This window comes from Trichosurus vulpecula, chromosome 1 (genome assembly GCF_011100635.1).
Source record: "Trichosurus vulpecula isolate mTriVul1 chromosome 1, mTriVul1.pri, whole genome shotgun sequence".
NCBI classification, from domain to species: Eukaryota; Metazoa; Chordata; class Mammalia; order Diprotodontia; family Phalangeridae; genus Trichosurus; species Trichosurus vulpecula.
Genome location: NC_050573.1, coordinates 101,923,457 through 101,936,727, shown reverse-complemented (window position 1 = coordinate 101,936,727; position 13,271 = coordinate 101,923,457). Strand labels below are relative to the sequence as shown.

The 13,271-nt window shown below is 40.3% G+C and overlaps 1 protein-coding gene across 1 annotated transcript in view; it reads right to left on the bottom strand.

Moving 5' to 3' along the window:
• The window catches only part of ST3GAL1 (ST3 beta-galactoside alpha-2,3-sialyltransferase 1), a 136,258-nt gene that overhangs the window by 80,782 nt on the left and 42,205 nt on the right, over window positions 1–13,271 (bottom strand). The window contains exon 2 of the mRNA XM_036753930.1: window positions 3,802–3,876. The gene's annotated coding sequence lies outside the window, so the exon portion shown is untranslated. The remainder of the gene's footprint in view (window positions 1–3,801; window positions 3,877–13,271) is intronic.

Sequence of the window (13,271 nt, the reverse complement as noted above, 5' to 3'; positions counted from 1 at the left end):
AAATGCCAAGGGAAATCATGGCTGCTTATGTAAGAAAGAGGGAGAGGCATGAGAGTGCAAGGAGAGACCTTTTCTCATTTATTTTTTCTTTCCTAAGTGACTAAAACTGTATGATGCAGGTAAACAATAGGTGACCTTTACAAACAGAATTTTAAGTAGTAAACAGAAGTGTTCACAGCTACAGAAAATAGAGGGCAAAGAAGTGAAAACAATACTTTTTTTCCCCCAAAGCTATGATATTATTGTCATCAACTGAATTAAATCCTTTTGATAGATTCCAGGATTTGGGGGAGCAAATACTTCTCTCAAGGGTTTTTCAGAAATCTACAAACACGTTTTAAAATCCTGGGCACAGCGTATCAAGGTTATTTAGGTTTAGAGGCACTCATTTGTTCAACATTCTACAAAAATATACCCAAAACACCTACTGCGTGCAGAACACTTTTACAAGGTGCTAGGGAGAGATACAGAAATTAATAAGGTTTTGCATGTGCCCTCAAGGGGCTTCTAATCCAGCAGAGAAGAGAAGGAACAAAAGTAAAAACAAAGCCATAATAAATTAGAACGTGATGCCTGGGCAAGAGGAATCCCAAGTTATGAAGCAATCAAAAGGGGAAGAGAGCACTTTCAGCCAGGGAATCAGAAAGGGTTTCATGGAGCAGGGGGCATTTGAGTTGGACCTTGAAAGATAGAAACATAATGCCTAGAGGTAGGGTATGAGGGTTGGAGAGGGGAAAGCCATTCCAAACAGCAAGAACAGAGTTTTTTAAAAAATGAAGCCAGGAAGTGGGTCCTTGAGATGTAGAGTAGGTTTTTTTTTTTTGAGAGGGAAGTAAATAGAAAAATCTAGAGTCATTTTAGCTGGCATCATCTGCTCAGAGGCAGTTGTTTACAAAGTCTAAGAAAACCGAAGCTTTGCTTAAGCAAAACAACAACGTGTCATGATAACAATTCACATTTCTATAGACTTTAAGGTTTGTATAGTCCCCACACTTACTCTGGGTAGATGGTACAAATATTGTTTCTATCTTACAGGTAATGAAACTGAGGCACAGAGAAGATAAATGACTTATCCAAGGCCATGCATCTTTTCATTTGAGTTTTTACATTTCCAGTACCTAACAGAGTGTCTTGTGCATGGCATAGATTTAATAAATGTTTGCTGACTTAAACCAAGTAGAAGTGGAGGAAGCATTTGGACTCAGATGTTGTGACTTTCTAAGATTTATTCTACTGCTGTGAGGCAGAGCAGCAGGTGAGCTCTGGGTCTGGAGGCAGGGAGGCCAAAATTCAGATCTGGCCTCGGGTATTTACTAGCTGTACGACTCTGGCCAAGTCACTTAATCTCTCAGCCTCAGTTTGACACCATCTGCTTAGAGGCAGTTGTTTATAAAGTCGATGTAAACCAAGGTTACCCAATAGTGAAAATGTGCGCAATAGTAGCACCTACCTCCCAGAATTGTTAAGAGGACCAAATGAGGTAATATTTATACAGCACTTTGCCTGGCTTACCCGCACTTAATACTCCATCTTTCTTTCCTTCCTTCCTTCCTTCCTTCCTTCCTTCCTTCTTCACTTCTTCCTCCTTACCTCCTTTCTTTTCCTTCCTTCCTTTTTCCTCTGTTCCTCCCTTACTCTTTTCTTTCTTTTACTTTTTTCCTTCCCTACTTTCTTCCTTCTTTTCTTCTTCCTTCCTTCCTTCCCTACTTTCTTCCTTCTTCCTACCTCTCTTCTCTCTTCTTTTCCTTCCTTTCTTCCTTCCTCCCTCCCTCTGTTCCTTCCTTCTTTCCTTCCTTCCTGCCTTCTTTCCCTCCTTCCTTCCTCCCTCCCTTCCCTCCTCCCTCCCTCCCTTCCTTCCTTTCCTTCTTCATTTCTTCCTCCTTACCTCCTTTCTTTTCCTTCCTTCCTTTTTCCTCTGTTCCTCCCTTACTATTTTCTTTCTTTTACTTTTTTCCTTCCCTACTTTCTTCCTTCTTTTCTTCTTCCTTCCTTCCCTACTTTCTTCCTTCTTCCTACTTCTCTTCTCTCTTTTTCTTCCTTTCTTCCTTCCTTCCCTACTTTCTTCCTTCTTCCTACCTCTCTTCTCTCCTCTTTTCCTTCCTTTCTTCCTCCCTCCCTCTGTTCCTTCCTTCTTTCCTTCCTTCCTTCCTTCTTCCTTCCTCTCTTCCTCTCTTTATCCCTCTCTGCATTGCTCCTATACACCTGTCATCTTCTTCGTCACATTACATGTCTGTTTCTACACATTTTCTCCCTTCAATTAGATTGCAAGTTCTCAAAAGCAACTGTAATTCTAAAGCATGATGGTTTCATGATCTTTGGCACTAGAGAAAACAAATAATGCCATGGCCCTTGTTGTATTTTTATTTATTTTTAAATGCTTCTTGATTTTTTAAAGGCACCCCCCCCACTCCAAGCATTAAATGATCTCTTGCCACAAAGGAAAATAGTTTAAGTAAAACCAACCAAATGGCAGCCACATATGACAGCCCATGGGACATTGCACAGCTATGGTTTCCCACCCCTCTACCAAGAAAATGGAGTATGCTTCCTCATTTGTCCTCAGTAGCCAACACTGCTCACTGAATTTAACTAAAGTCACCTGACTTTTAGTGTTGTTTTCATGTACTTTAGTCATCCTGTATATTCTCCCCGCCTTTTCCCGGTTCCTCTTTCTTCATTCTGTAAGGGCTCATAAAAGCTTTCTCCTACTCTGAATTTTTATTTTCATCATTTAATGAATTCTATTGATGCTCTTTCCTTTCATACCATAGTCATTTCTAGATAAGTCCTTATCCATGTCCAGCCCAGTCTCAACCTCCTATAAACCTTCCTTTTTACAAAGGAAAAAAAAAAAACAAACAAACCAGTAGACACATCAACCATATCTAAAAGAGTACAAAGCATTTTTGCACCCTTCTTCTCCCACCTCTCCAACAAAGGGGGCTCATCTCTTCACTAGGACCAAGCCTGGTCATTAAATATACAATGTTATGTTTCATGGCATGATCCTTTTTGCTTCCATATATTATTCTTGTTGGTTCTGTTTCCTTTACTCGGCATCTCTAAAATGAAGGGGTTGGCGTACATGATTTCTAAGGCTCGAAAGTCTTATGACTCCCTGCCCCTTGTTTCTGCTCCAGAGTCCAGATTCCCAAGTCCAATGTCCTTTCTACTGAAACCAACCCTTCTTAATTTCCTTGTGCTAGCTAAAATTGGATAGGTAAAGGGAAGGGAATAGATTACAGAGGGATTTTGAATGCCAGAAGGGGGATATTTAACTCACTTATTGCACATGTCCCACCTAATAATAAGAGCAAATTTTCACTGGGATTGGTTATCTTACAACAGCAATAACAACCACATTATCACTGAAGCAGAGGCTGAGGATCACTGTGACTCTTGGCTTGCTTTCCATGAAGAATCAGGCTCAGCCATCCAGAAATGCGGCTGGCCAATGGTAGGGTAGCTCCCACTTGGCTATCGCTATGACAGCCTTCAAAATAAGCCTCTTTAATAAAGGTAATGGATCAGTTCTGCCTCAGGCCCTGCCAGGCACCTCATTAAGGAAAGTGATAAGAAGAGGTCGGGTTTGTCTTGAGTAATTCAATAACTTGAACAAGAGAGAAACAGATCTGGGGAATGTCCATGAAGGTAACTGTCAGTCTTGGAGAACCAAAAGAAATTAAAAAAAGGAGACTTAGGATTTTTAATCTAGAAAAGGGCATCAGAAGTCATTTCATCCAGTCCCCTCACTTGCAAGGGGAAAAAAAAACTGTGTCTCAGAAATTTAAAATGACTTACTTAAGACCACAAGGTAGCAAATAGAGACAGGATTCAAACTCAGATCTCATGACTCCAAGCTCAGCACTTTTCCCACTGTAAATAAAGGAGAGAAAAAGATAAAAGTTAATGAGGACTTAGAATCCTATGGAATCTTGTAATTAGAAGCAGAGTGCTGGAGCCAGCTCTTACCACAACTACAAGATAATTGTTAAATTTTCGACTTTAGAATTTATACTTGGAAATCTGCAAATGCTACAAATCAAGGACTAATTTATTATTCTGGTGATTATCTGGACTTTAGAAAGTAATGAAGAAAATGTTACTGCAGATCAAGTTTAAAAGTATGGCTCCCTGGAAAGAGCTGGTTGTTAAACATTTCTTAGCACTCCACTGGCTGGAAGAGACTTCAGAGGTCATCTATTCCAGCCTATCCCCTAGTGTAGTAATCCCCCCCACCCCAAGCACTCCTGACAAAACAGTTGTCTAGCCTCTGCTTGGTGACACATGTTGAAAGGGAACTCTATAATTTCTAAGGCAGTCCATTTGATTTTTGCACAATCTTATTTGTCAGGACAGTTATTTTTTATATCAAGTCAAAGTCTGAGACCTTATAACTTCCGTCTATTGCTCTATTCTCTGCAGCCAAGAAATAAAAGACTAATGCATCTTCCATAGGACACTCCTTCAAATCTCTGAAGATGGCTGTCATGGTCACCAGATCTTCCCTTCTGTAGGCTAAATATCCCCAGTTCTTTTAACTGATTTTCATGAGGGTCTTAGTTTGTCAATGTCCTTTCTAAATTGTGGCACCTAGAACTGTATGCAATGATGTGAGGCAGAAAGTAGCCAGATGGTCACACATCTTGTTCTGGACACTATGTTCCTAGCAGTGAAGCTCATAACTGAGTTACCCCCCCTGAATTGATGTGGCCGGTTATAGCTGGTTGGTTACCCCACTGATGTGGCTGGTTATACCTGGAACCCCCCTCATCCCCTAAATTCCTCCTTTCCACTAATGGAAATCTTATTCATCAGTCAAGAACCAGCTCAAACACAGGTTGTTGTGTTTGTCCTTCATTTTTGAAGAGGACCACAACATCAGGGAAGTGATGATACGACTTGCAGTTGATTTTGATTTGAGTGAGCGAGGGCTGTGCAAACTCCTCCAACTCAAACACAATCTCCTCATCAAACCGTCCCTCATCCCCTTCAGTCATAAGAGGTCCTTCACTCCATTATATTTCCATGATGTTTGGTTCCTACTTTTCCCATAGGACATTTTGCCTTGTGTTATAGTTATTTGTATAAGATACAAAAAGCTCACCTGTATTATCTCAACTTCCTACTGGACTGTACCACAAGGATTGTATTATTCATCTTTAGTTCCCCTTAGTCCATGTCACAGGGCTTTCCAGAATCATTAACTCGATGTCCTTGGACCAATCACTTAAGTTCTTTGAGTTGAAAATGGGGGTAGCAACACCTGTTCTCCCTGCCCCAAAAGATTGTTTAGTTCTGTGACATTGTGTAAATGAAAGTGGTTTGTAAACATAAAGTGCCAGATAGAATCGCAAAATGTGTAAGAGGGAAGAGACATTCTAGATTTTCCAGTCTTCCCCCTTTTATTTTACAGATAAGGAAATTAAATTTTAGAGAGGTTATGTAATTTGTCCAAGATCCCACAGCAAGCCAGTGGCTTTATAAGAGTAAGAAATTACTAGCAATAATAATGAAAATGTGATGAGAAGTGTTCTGGATATATTTATGACAACACACACCCAACAAAGGCGACCTTAAATATAGACTGGACAGGCAGATACTAATGTAATGTCAATGGCTCCCCAATACATTCAACTAGAGACTAAAAGCAATTTGTAGTCGTGTAAACACAGCACTGGCATGGGTCAAAAGATCTGAGTTCAAATCTTGATTCTGCTGACTATCTGACAGGATTGTTGTGAGACTTAGATAAGATAATGGATACACAAAACTGCAAACTTTGGGAGCGCTGTATAACTGATAGTTATTTTAATCAAATAGCATTTATTAAGCATCTACTAGGTGGTAGGCATTCCAATACATATAAATCCTGGGGACAAAATGACAAAAGTGAAGTGACTTCTACCTTTGAGAAGTTTATAGTGTAATAATGGAGGGAATGGCATGTACATACATAAGTATATTCAAAATACATACTAAGTATGTTTCTTGGCAAAGATACTGGAGGCGTTTGCCATTTCCTTCTCCAGCTCATTTTATAGATGAGAGAATTGAGGCAAACAGGGTGAAGCGATTTGCCTGGGGTCACACAGCTAGTTAATTGTCTGAGGCCACATTTGAACTCAGGTCTTTCTAACTCCAGGCCCAGCACTCTATCCGCTGAACAATCTAAATGTTGCTTGCATTGGACCAGATGACCTCTAAAGATCCCTTTCCACCTCTGACCTGCCCTGATTTTACTTGAAGGTTCAAGGAAAAAATGTCCACCAGATGGCGTCCAGCCTAATGCAGAAGGTCTCAGTACAATCCAATAATATTCATTCCCCTTGGCTGAGAGAAGAACACTTGCTTTTTGGCTTAGGATCTTCTGGTCAGTGGGAAAATGGTTAACTCTAAAATGCCAAAACCAGCAGTGATGCCAAGCGGCATTCTCTTACAGCTGCCTCCTGCAATTGTCTGAACCCTGTAATGAAGGGCACATTTAGAAACCCTCCCAGTAGTCCAAAGTGCTGAGGAGGGGAACCTTTTTTTCCCTTTAATTTCCTGCTAGCTGCATCTGAACGAGAGACACTGTGGATGGCACGAGCCCAGGTTTCCACATTTCATTTCCTGAGGCCCAGAGATAAATACAAAAGAAAGGAAGAAAGAATAGGAAAATGGGGACTAGGAACTGGGCGGGGGGTGACAGGGATGAGGAGGAAGTAGAGCTGCAGAAGAAGTCAAAACAGACTCTAGCACAGAGTTTCCCAAATGTTTAGGTCTCAGGATCCCAGTACACTTAATATAATGCTGGGCAAAATTATTCCTCACTTTGCCTCATTCTCTCACATGTAACACGTGGAGAATAGAATACCTCTCTAAGCAGCCTTCTAGTGTTTGATGGTGTATGATCTTATGATTTCTAATGCATGACAATTGTTAATAGGTACCCTGTCCTACAAAGGATCATAAGATTTAGAGCTGGAAGAGAACCCTCCTCAAACTTCATCACTTTATAGATGACGAAACGGAGGAACAGAGTGATAAAGAATTTACTCCTTGATCATCATATAGGTAGCGAAACAGAGAGAGGACTCAAACCCATGTGCTCTAATTCCTTCTCCCAGCTAATATTTGTCTATGGATATTTGTACCCAACCTGCAGTGGTAGAGCCTTCAGAGATCCTATTGCTCTGATCAGTCACAGTTGGACACACTGCACTCTGACTACACCATGGTAAGGTCATTTTGGTCTCGTTGAAGAACAAAGGACAACAACCATCTGTTTGTTTTAACCTTGTGTCTTTCCGGGACCAAACACAGGAATGAGCATGCCAATATGTATTTCAGTATGCTCAGGGGAGGAGGGATTTTAGGTGCTGCTCAGATCCCTGATGCATGGTCTGGTCAATGTTTAATTGACCCTCTCAGTCACACATACTTCATGTAGGAGAAGACAGTCTCCCTCCTCCCAGCATGCTTTGCAGAACAGCTACACATTGGACGAACTTATATTTCCTTTTTTTTTTAAACAGAGAAACATGTCCAAATAACCTTTTTAGTGCCTTTGAAAATGAGTTAGTTCAGAGGAGTGACAGGGATTTCACCTGCTGCCCCTGGTAAAAAGCAGATCAGGCCAACCTATAGCCATTTCAGAAAACGAAACAAACAAACAAACCAGAATTCTCTCACACTCTGACCTTCCTCCCCAACCTCCACCCCTTTCAATGTTCAAAGTACTTTCATATCAGGTTTCTTATCTGAGTCTCAAAGCTCTGGAAGAAATGCAGGTCAAGTAAGAGCCCCATGTTATAGACTAGAAGGAGAAACCCAGAGGGTTGTCACACAGATAGTAAAGGGGAGATCAGTAAGGAAAAAGCGAGGTTTTTCAGTTCCTTTTTTTAGTGTCCAAAATTATGCTTTTCAGAGTTATTTTGAAGCTTTCTGCAAGAAATTCTGACTTTGACCCTTAACTAGTTGTAAGGCTGTCCACCAGTCATTTAATTTTCCTGAGTTTCAACTTCCTTATCTGCAAAGTGGTGATTAATAATTATTATATGACCTAAGTCCCAAGGTTGCTATAGGAAACATCTATGCCTCCTATAAGGTACTGTCTAAACAAGTTACTATTTTATTAGTCATGATAATAATAATTATTATTGTAGAAAGATGTAATTAAAGATGAATGTAACGGTGGCCTCTCAATTTTAATCAATTCAAATTGAACTAGTTCTATACCCCTAAAAAGATCAAAGAAAGAGGAAAAGGACCGGTAGCTACAAAAATATTTGGTGTCCATTATTTGGGGGAATGACTGAATGAATTGGTGTGTGAATGTGACTGAACACTACTGTGTTGCAAGAAATGATGAAAGAGATGGTTTCAGAGAGACACGGGGAAGATTTGTAGGAACTAATACAGAGTGAAGCAGGTAGAACCAGGAGAATAATTTGTATAATACTAACATTGTAAAAATGATTAACTCTTAAAGATTTAAGAACTCTGATCAACACAATGACCAACCATGATTCTAGAGGGTGAATGATGAAGATATAGTACGAGACACAAATTTTCAGATATGATCAATACGGGAATATTGCTTCACTTGACTGTGTAGATTTGAGGGGATTTTTTGTTTTGTTTTCTTTGTTTCTTTTTATTGTGAGAGGAGGAGAAAAATACTTGTTAACTGAAAGAATAAAATTTAAATAAAAACTATTCAATTCAATAAACAGTTGTTAAGTTTGTCCAAGAATCAATGATGTAAGGAAAAGAACCTATATGTTCTAAAATGTTTATAGTAGCTCTCTTTGTGGTGGCAAAAAACTGGAAATTGTAAGGATGCCCATCAATCGGGGAATGGCTTGTGGTATATGACTGTGATGGAATGCTACTGTGCTATAAGAAATGATGAGCTCAATGATCTTAGAAAAATGTGGAAAGACTTGCACAAAATAGTGAAGAGGAAAATGAGCAGAACCAAGAGAACTTGTATGTAGTAACAGCAATATTGTTTTAAGAGCAACTTTGAACAAGTCATTTTTCTATTATAAAATACCCAAATTAACTATAAGACATGAAGAAAGATGCTATATGCAAGTATGTATAGAATAGTTTTACACGCACACACAACACAAACACATGCACACGCACACACACATTTGTGTCTAATGGTAGCCATCTCTAGGGCGGGGAGAGGGGAGGGAAGAAAAAAATGCACATGACAATTTTATTGTATATTTGAAAGGAATAGTAAGTTGTGCACGGGAGATTCGCAGCTTCATGTACAATTGTCTTTTTAAAATTAGTACTATGTAATAGAAATCCTTGCTTTATTCCATAAATTTAAAATGAAATTAAAAAAAAGAATCAATGATATGGAGCCTTCCCTCATAAGCTTACAGTTTAGTAAGAAAGGTAAGCTAAGCACCCAGAGAAATATGTCAGAAAATGACATAAGAGAGAAACAAAATGCTATGTAATTTCCTTAAGAGTAAAAGATCACATCCAGTTCAGAAGGCAGGAAAGGGAAGAGGGGACATTTGAGCCAGGTGTTAAGCTTAGGCATTTCAAGAGGTAGAAATTGAGAAGGAAAGGGGGTAGCGTGGGTTGGGGCATTCCTAGTAGAGGGAAAACCTTTAGCAAAGGCAAAGATGTAGCAAAGTGTGAAATGTCCCACAAATAATCCCTATTTGATCGGGAATAAGGTACAAGTTAGGGAGTTATGTGAAATGCAGCTTAAAAGGTAGGCTGGTGGCCTTGAATGCCAGGTTAAAGAATTGGGACTTTATTTGGCAGGCAACGGGAAGACACTGGAGGGATCTGAGTAAAGGAGAGACAAAAATAACCAATTTCTGAGCAAAGGACAGTCAATAGTAACAGCAGTTTCCATTTTAACAGCTACCTAAGGTAGCTAATGATAGATCTGTGACGGAGGCCGTACAAACATCATTCCCATTTTACTGACTAGAACCTGAGTCTCAGAAGAGTGAAGGTACTTGAGTAGGGTCATAAAACTAACATCTATCTGTAAGGGCTCTGACTTCACCCCTCTTCTGACTCCAAGGTCAGAATACCATGTTATCTCTTGACATCTGTGGAGGCAGATCTTCCATCCATTTGAGAGAGCTCCACTTTGTTCCTGAGGGACAAGGAGGATACTTCCCTTCCTGAGTCATCTGTCAACACTCACCTCATTTACAGGGAGACAGCAAAGTTCAGTTAAGTTTGCCCAATTAAAATCGAGAGCACTATGAGCTGGGAACTTGATGGTAATTCATGCAGAGATGCTAAAAGAAGGCCTGCTACTACTTTCTCTGTCTTCAGGGGGGATTTGATTTATTGGATTCCAGCAGTGTATTAGTCACGGTATTGACTCTGACAGGCCTGTTGTAGGACCACAATATTGAGATCTGGGGAGCATTCAACTCATTAGTGTCTGCGTGTACTTTCCAAGGCTGGCCCCCAGAGGCAGAAGCTGCTGAGAACATTAAGCTCTAGCCCTAAGCCACAGAAAGGAAGGAATCATTACTACCTGCTGCCTCTCCTACTCCTTGCCTCGCAGACCCCCAGCTCCAGCCCTGGGCCCCTTCTAACATTTTCTCTCCCTCTCCTACTGCACTAGACCTTCAGATTCTCCATCAGCGGGAGCAATGATTAGGAGAGGTTGTGATGTGGTAGTAACAAAAACAGCTCGCATTTAAGGAATATGCTAGTGTTTGTAAAATACTTAGGGTGCTTGGTCCTCAGGACCACCATCAAGGTAGGTGCTGTTATCATGCACATTTTGCAGATAAAGGAACATGCTCAAAGAAAGGAAATAACTTGCCACACACCTGGTTTCTGCAACAGGGTTCAAATCTAGGTTTTCCTATTAAGTTAAAAAGGCCTATCCTCTGGTATGTACAAACACTGGGTGACTATGGCTAAGCATTTAGCCCTCTGTACTGCAATTCAGCACCTTGTACGTTAAAGGCACTGTTTTCCTGTCTGTGAAATGGGAAAATTGCTGTACTACCTACCTCGAAGGGTGACAGAATTGCAGAATTTAGAATTGGAAGAGACCTTAGTAGCCATCTAGCCCAGGCTATAATTGATAGGAATCCCCCCACTCGACAAGTGGCCATCCAGGCTCTGCCGGAAGACCTCCAATGGTGGGGAAAGGCTGCCCATTTCCACCCTTGGATGGCTCTATTTGTTAAGATATTTTCTCAGATAGCAAGCCTAAATTTGCCTCTTTGTCACGTCTGTTCTTTTTCTCCAAGTTATGTTTCTGGCCTCCCAAGCCATACAGAACAATTTGAAGCCCCTTTCCACAGGATACAACAGAAAGAAGGCTGAACTTGCGATCATGAGACCTGAGTTGGAACCCCAGTTCCGCTGCTTACTACCTGTGTGACCTTGGACAAGTCACTTAACCTTAAGTAACTCTGTGTGTGTGTGTGTGTGTGTGTGTTACTGTAAGAGAATTTTAGGGCATAGAATGTTAGAGCTGGAAGTGACTTCAGAGTTCATCTAGTCCACCCATTCATTTTACAGATAAGGAAATTGAGTCTTAACGAGTAGAAAAGAATTGCTAAAGATTATACAGTGAGTGAGTTGGTGGTATAACTGGGGTTAGAACCAAGGATGCTGTCTTTTGCACACAGTAAGTGCATAATAAGTGTTCGATGTATTATGTTATCTTTCGAATCCCGATTCAGGGCTCGCTCTGTGACCTGGAAAGGATCTCAGATTATTTCCTTTAAAGGTACAACTAGTGCATTTTAAAAGCAGTCAACTAGTATATATTAAGTGCCTACTATGTGCCAGGCCCTGTACTAAGCACTGGGGATACAAAGAGAGGGAAAAACATAGTTCCTGCTCTCAAGGAGATGTATACACACACACACACACACACATATACATATACACACACATACACACATATATATATACATTCACACATAAATATATACTATATATACATATAAATACAAACATATATACACATAAACACATATAAATACACACACATATATATGTATATACACAGAAACAAACACACACATATACATGCACATATACATGTGTATATATGTGTGTGTGTGTGTGTGTATGTATATGACACATACAGGATCATGAAGAATTTGGAACAGAATTTCCTTTCTGTTCTTTATCCCAATACATGTACTCCATTTTATAGCTCATAGGAACCTTGGAGATCATCTAGTTCAGTCCCCTCATTTCACAGATGCGGAAACTGAGGCTCAGACAGCTAGAGGGCCTTGAACAAGGTTACACAGCTAATTAGTGGTATGATAGGGAATAGAACCCAGTCTTCCATGGAGGGTCTCAGAGCAGTCAAGGAGCCCGTATGAAGGTCCTGAGTGACTGACTTAGCAAAGGCAAACCTAAAGGAAGAAGAGATGGAATGGTTACTTCGTGGCACAGAAGGAATCTCTGGTTTGGTCCAGCCCGGACGAGATGACCCTGAGGTTTTCCCGGCACTGGTCTGTGATGCCAGAGTGTGATGCCAGATTCTATCGCATGTTTTGAGGACTTGGCTGTGTCTGGTTTAATCTGTGTTCCTCCCCCAGCACAGAGTAGTACTTAACGCTGTTCATTCAAGTTGACATTTTTTGGTTATGTGATAACATGCTTTAAAGCTATGTTTAAATTTATATTCGTTGTTGAGCCTTCAAACTTAATTGGCAGAACTGGAAATAAAAGAATACGAATGTAATTTGGGAGAAAACACAACCTTCCCACATTCACAGTTCGGCTGAAGACTGGGTGAGCTGCTGGCTTAAATTCTTCTAAAGGCTGAATGAAGTTTAAAAGTTTCCATGTCAATTAGCAAAGTCTGCACTGTCTCATAAATGGGATAGAACATTTTATTTATTCCACACATACCATGGTTCCCAATGTTCCCTCTGGATATGAGCTTAGAACAATGTCAAGGATCCTAAGGAAATCTTAGAACAAAGAATGTTAGAACATACGCTATCAGACCTGGAAGATATGGTAGAACCTGTCTCATCCATCCTTCCTCTCCCTTCCCCCCAATCCCAATTTTACAGTGAGGGAAAATGAGGCCTGGGGCAGTAATACAATAGCACAGATCATTAGCAGAGTGTCTCATCTCCTTGTCTAGTATTCTTTCCACTACATCAAATGGTCGCATAGGTATGAGAAGTCAATAAGTGAGGTAGTTTTTAACTTTTCACAGATATACAAGGTGTCCCAAAAGTTTTATTGAGGTTTTAAACTTAAAATACAGACTTTCTCAACATTCTTAGTGAAGCTTT